At 45.6% G+C, this 6,584-nt stretch overlaps 1 pseudogene; it reads right to left on the bottom strand.

Moving 5' to 3' along the window:
- Nucleotides 1–736: 736 nt before the first annotated feature.
- Nucleotides 737–4,791, bottom strand: LOC102145645 (molybdenum cofactor biosynthesis protein 1 pseudogene; annotated as a pseudogene).
- Between the last annotated feature and the right edge of the window lie 1,793 nt (nucleotides 4,792–6,584).

Here is a 6,584-nt window from a genome sequence, read left to right as displayed (position 1 = left end):
CTGGATTCTTCAGGAGCAGTTGCTCAGAAATCTTGGATTTGAGGCCTTTCATACTCACTTGCAGGAAGAAAGTGTTCTCTCCAGGAAAATGGATTGCTCAGTTGAAAGCATAAACTTCTATTTTGATATCTGCAGAGTTCATGTACACGTGGCTGTGTACATTTGTCCTACTGGTTTGGAATTTAGATCTGGATTGAAGTGACAGGTTATTGCTGTTTAACACTCTCCTTTCTTTTGCTGAAAAGCTCTTAAATGGTTTCAGAGGTTATTTGTGAGTTATGACATGCTTCTCACTTTTCCAGGGTTATGAAAAACATTGTGTTAGTCATGAGCTTGAAGAATTATAAATGTGTGACTTTAGTTAAGAATGTGCTTTTTATTTTTCTTTTTTCCTATTTACTTAGAAGCTAGTTTTCAGTCTCTGACACCACGTTGGCAGACATCAGCAGGAAAAGAAAGGGATTTAATTTGGCAGCTTGCCTGGAAATAAGAGAGAAAATTTATTGCTTACACCAGTTGCTAGCTTATCCAAGGCTACAAAGAAAGAAAGATTCTTTTATCACTTTTTTCCTTTAAATTTTCTTTAAAATTTTTACCAAAGTAATACAGACACATTTAAAATTATATATATATATCAAAGGATCCAGAAGGACTAATAATGAAAAGCAATTGCCCTCCCAAGCCCTCTTCCTGCTCCTAAGAAGGAGTGTCTTTCAACTTTGCCTTTTGGTGGATCCTTCCATACTTCTAATACTCAGCTTATAGAGCTGTTTCTGTAGGTGTTTTTTTTTTTTTTAATTTTTAGTTAATGAGGTATAATTCACATACCATTAAATTCATCATTTTAAAGAGTGCAATTCAGTGGGGTTTTGTATATTCATAAAGTTGTGCAACTATCACCACTATCTGATTTTAGGATGTTTTCACCATGCCAAAAGGAAACCCCATATCCATTAGGCAATCATTCCCCATTGCCCCTCCCCCAACCCTAGGCAACTAGTCATCTACTTTATTTATTTATTTATTGCATTTGCAAAGTTGGCATCGTAGCTTTATTTGTGCGCCGAGGGTGAAGGCAATCTGTCGTCAACTCTTCTTTCCCTGATATGCTCCAGAATAAAGAGAGGTGGGTGGAACAGCCGTGAGCACGGCCAGGTGTGGGCTATGTGGTCCGCCAGGAGTCCTTAGGGCTGTGGCCCACGTGTGCACATCCTGTTTCAGAGGAGGGGGCCTGAGGAAAGGGAGCCAACAGGACCAGGCAACTGTTAAGCTGAAAGGCTGCAAGTTTGATGGGACATAGACTTGGGCAGAGGGAGAGATGAAGTCAGGACAGGGCAGGGCTGTGGCTTTACAGACTTAGGGAGGCAGAGCTGCTGGGGAGATGCATTCTTCAGGCAAGCTTGTGCTTTGCTGTCCTCAAAGTGGGTTCCTCTGCTTAATGAGCCCTTAATCTCTCCCCAGGAAAGTAGGAGAAGAGAAAACCCAAAATGAGAAGGAAAATTTCTGGGCTGGACTGTCTGAGACTGGTTGTCTGAAATAGTCCAGAAAGAACATGATTTCTCAGTTATCTAGCATTGCTTGTTGCAGTCCAGCTCCCATGACCTTAGTGTCCTAGAAGGCTTAAGGGCCTGCTGGTATCCTCCCTATAGAAAGGAAGCCCCATCAGTCATTAAAGATTATCTAGCAGCAGGCCTAGTAGTAGAGCAGGCTGACTTCAGGTTTAGTGCTCAAGGTAAACAGTGACTGTGATTAAAGGAAACTGATATTTTTCCCTCAGCTTAAATTGCATCCCATCTCCAGACCTGGCTGGGCCATGGGTGAGAAGGGCAGGAACTAAGCCCGATGGAAGTCCCCCTGCTGGCCGCCGGTCTTGCTAATGAGCTTGATCTCCTCCAATATGATGTCCCTGCTGATAGCCTTGCACATGTCATACAGAGTGAGGGCGACCACTGCACCAGAGGTCAGGGCCTCCGTTTCCACTCTGGTGGGGGCCCCGAGTCTGGCAAGATGCCCAGATCTCCATGGCATGGCACGTGCTGTCCAGCTCCAGCTGCACCTGGAACGTGGCTCAGGACCACATGGTGGCACAGAGGGATCAGCTGGCTGGTCAGCTTGGCTGCCTGGACTCCAGCCAGCTGGGCCACCACCAGGGCATCTCCTTTCTAGAGCTGGTTCTGCTGGACAAGCTTGAAGGCTACAGGCCCCAGGAGGACCATGGCTGAGGCCACAGCCACCCGCTCTTCCTGCTCACATCTACCATAGCTTCCCGTCCTTCCAAGTCCACATGCGTTAGTTGTTCTGAGGTTAACTGGGGTCCTGAGGGGGCAGCAGGAGCCCAGGAACCTGGGCTAAGGCACTTTGAGTTGGCATCTGAGTCTGCATGGGAAGTGTAGTGTCTCTGAAAAGAGCCACACCCTAGCTGCTGCTGGGCTAGAAGAGGGGTCTGGGGAACCCTGTATCCTTTCCATAAAGTGGCCATCTGGCTAGAGAAACTCATTCTGGATCTTAGACCCTGACCATGGAGGGGGTCCCAGGAGGAAATGCTTGGATTAGCTGGTGGGGAATCGTGGAACATCAAAAATGACTTGATGGGTCACCGGTTATTCATCTGGGAAATACTGAACATGCCTGCATGCTGCCGCTTCTTCCTGCCCACGGCAGCCCGGATGATTCTCAGCAGCTCCTGCTTGGAGGCCCCAGCTTGCAGTGATCCCGTAGAGATACCTCAGAGTTTCCAAAAGAGGCAGACCTTGAGGTTCCCATCAGCTGTGATTCACAGGCGGTTGCAGGTCCCACAGAAATGTTCAGACATGGACATGATGAAGCTGTTCTGGCCTTGGAATCCAGGGATTTTTAAAGACCTTGGCTGTCCTGGATTCCTCCTCTGGCAGCTTCTCCAGCTCTGGCCATTGCTGCCAGACAGTTTCTAGCATCTTCTTATAGCTGACCATCTTCTTGAAGTTCCACTAGTTACCATCAAAGGGCATGTACTCTATGAAGCGCACATCCAGGGGGAGGCCCTCGGTCAAGGCCACAAAGTCCAGGAGTTCATCCTGGTTAAGGCCTGGCATCACCACACAGTTCACCTTCACAGGGTTGTACAGCCCGTGGCCTTGTGGATGCCCTCCATGACCTTGTGGAAGCCTTTCCTGCGGACGATGAACTCAAACTTGGCAGGCACCAGTGTGTCCAGGCTGATGTTGATGGCGCTGAGACCAGCCTTGTGAAGCTGGGGCAGCAGCCGGGCCAGGTTGATGCCATTGGTGGTGACACCGATGGTCTTCAGCCCTTCCAGCCACTGGAGCGGGGCCACAATGTCCACCATGTCCGGCTGAATGAGCGGCTCTCCACCCATGAGCCGGAACTTTTTCCACGCCTTCCTTCACAAAGAGCCAGGCAAGGGTCAGGATCTCCTCTGTGGTCAGCAGGTTGACCTTGGGGGTCAGCGGGACCCCTCCTCGGGCATGCAGTACTGACACATGAGGCTGCTCTTCTCCATGAGGGAGATCCGCAGGTAGCTGTGCTGCCAGCCGAAGCTGTCTGTGAGGAAGGCGGAAAAGGGGGCTTTGTGCTCCCACAGGAACTGCCTCCGCCTGGACACCTCCTCTCAGGCAGCTTGCGCGGACTCGCCGGGGCGGGGCGGCATCACCGGAAACCCTGAGCTGCAGCTCGGGGCGTTGGACCTCAGGAGCCGCCTCAGCATCCGGGACATCCAGGACAAGCTGTGTCTGTCACCTTTCATCAATAAAGTACAATCTTTCTTAGACTTCCTCTCACAAACCCTCTAGCAAAGCAAACTTCCACTTAAATCTCACTGGCCAGAACTAAGTCATATGACCACACATAGATGCAAGGGAACCTGAAAAAACCTACAGGAAACTGGATTCACTAATTGGCTTATATCAATAGTTCTCAACCCTGGTTACGTATTAGAATCTCCTAGGGATATTTTAAGTGTACATCTCTGAACATGGTCTTATCCTAGGTTCAGTGGTTCTCAACCAAGGGCAAGTTGGCAATGCCTGTGTACAGTCTTGATTCTTGTAACTGGGGGGAGGTGCTCTCGGCCCGCAGCCGGCTTCGGGAGCACACTGGCCGAGCAAAAGCGATTCTCCTACCTCAGCCTCCTGAGTAGCTGGGATTACAGGCATGCACCACCACGCCCGGTTACTGTTTTTTATTTTGAGTAGAGGTGGTGGTTCCCCATGTTGGCCAGTCTGGTCTCGAACTCCTGACCTCAAATGCTCTGCCTGCCTCGGTATCCCAAAGTGCTGAAATTACAGGCGTGAGCCACTGCGCCAGGCCCATCTACTTTATGTTTCTATAGATTTACCTTTTCTGGATGTTTCATATAGATGGAATCACACAATATGTGACTTTGTATGATTGGCTTCTGTCACTTAGTGTAGTGATTTCAGGGTTCATCCATGTCGTAGGGTGTGTCAGTGCCCCATTACTTTATGATGGCTAGTCATAAAGTAATGTATGTATAGACTACATTTTATGTATAGACTACATTTTGCTTATCCATTCGTCAGTTGATGGACATTTAGACTGTTTCCACCTTGGGCTGTTATGAATAACGCTGCTGTGAGCGTTCATATATGTGTTTGTGTGCACTTGTGTTTTCAATTCTTTTGGATATATGTATATGCAACTGTTTTTATTTATCCCTTTATACTTCCTGTTATGAGAGATAAAGATTTAGCTTGTTTACAGTATTCTCTCTCCTTCCCATTTCCATCCTACCAGTTGAGTATCTGTTTTTACTTCTTCCTTTTATTAACATTTGTAACTGTAGTAATTGTGATTGATTTTCACTCAAATGACAAAAAACTGCCTACGGCAGCTTAAACACAAAGAAATTTGTACTCACTTAACAAGTCCTGCTTATTGTTGGTTCAGCTGCCAAAAACTGCCAGCAGGGACTCAGTTTAAAATAAAATAAAAGTTTAAATAAAATTTTTATTTTATGCCTTTTCTGTCTTTCCTCTCTGCCATCCTTAACAGGCTAGTTTTTATATTCACGCTTGTCTTCATTTGATTACAAGATGATGGCCACAACTCCAAACATTCACAGCTTCATACAAACAGGAAAAAGAGAATAGGCAAGAAGCAGAAGCTGTGTCTGTCACCTTTCATCAATAAAGTACAAGCTTTCTTAGACTTCCTCTCACAAACCCTCTAGCAAAGCAAACTTCCACTTAAATCTCACTGGCCAGAACTAAGTCATATGACCACACATAGATGCAAGGGAACCTGAAAAAACCTACAGGAAACTGGATTGACTAATTGGCTTATATCAATAGTTCTCAACCCTGGTTACATATTAGAATCTCCTAGGGATATTTTAAGTGTACATCTCTGAACATGGTCTTATCCTAGGTTCAGTGGTTCTCAACCAAGGGCAAGTTGGCAATGTCTGTGTACAGTCTTGATTCTTGTAACTGGGGCGAGGTGCTCCCACCACTAAGTGGATAGAGGCCAGGGTGGTGTAAAACACCCTATAACACACAGAACGGCCCCCAACAACACAGAATTATTCTGTTCAAAATGTCAGTAGTGTCAAGTTTGAGAAAACTTGCCCTAGACCAATTAAATTATAATCTCTTCTGGGTGGTTGCAATGTGCGGCCAGGGTTAAGATTCACTGGTTTCTGAATGATCTATTACATATCATCATTACACCATATTGATGTCCTGAACAAAACTAGGGTCCTGTTACAAGGAAGTAAAGGGGAATAAATATTGGTTACGTAGTGTGTCTGCTCCAGTAACTTTGGTCATATGCTAACAGTTTTACTTCTAATTCTATTAATTATGTAGTGTCTCTTGGTTCCTGTTTCGTGAGACGGGAATATCAGCCTGTCGCGCACTTTGAGTTCTTCTCCCTTTTACTTTTCAACTTCTGTAATTTGAAATTTAATTTTAGATTGACAAAGTGAATAGCACTTATTTTCTGTCCTATAATCAAAATTACATCTATATGTTGTCTAACTATAGATTTTTTTCTTTCTCTTTTTTTTTGAGACAGGGTCTCACTCTGTCACCCAGGCTAGAGTGTGGTGGCATGATATTGGCTCACTAAACCTCCAAATTCAAGCGATTCTCCTGCCTCAGCCTCCCAAGTAACTGGGATTACAAGCACATGCCCCCATGCTTGGCTAATTTTTGTATTTTTAGTAGAGACGGGGTTTCACCATGTTGGCCAGGCTGGTCTTGAAATTCTGTTTTCAGGTGATCCGCCTGCCTCGGCCTCCCAAAGTGCTGGGATTACAGGTGTGAGCCACTGCGCCCAGCCTAACTATAGATTATTAAAATTAAAATTTAATAAACAGGATTTATATTATGACAATATAAACATTGTTCACTGCAGAGCTCAGAAATGCTTTTAAGTTTCATTATCAGCTTTTGTTTTACCTAGAGTTTGTAATTTTATTTATTTTATGTATTTTTATTTATTTATTTTTTGAGACAGGGTCTCACTCTGTCACCCAGGCTGGAGTGCAGTGGCGTGGTCACAGCTCACTGCAGCCTGGACCCCCTAGGCTCAAGTGATTCTTTCACATCAGCCTCCCAAGTAGT

This window comes from Macaca fascicularis, chromosome 20 (assembly GCF_037993035.2).
Source record: "Macaca fascicularis isolate 582-1 chromosome 20, T2T-MFA8v1.1".
Classification (NCBI taxonomy): Eukaryota; Metazoa; Chordata; class Mammalia; order Primates; family Cercopithecidae; genus Macaca; species Macaca fascicularis.
The sequence above is the reverse complement of the archived record's forward strand: the minus strand, read 5'-3'. Positions and strand labels throughout refer to the sequence as shown.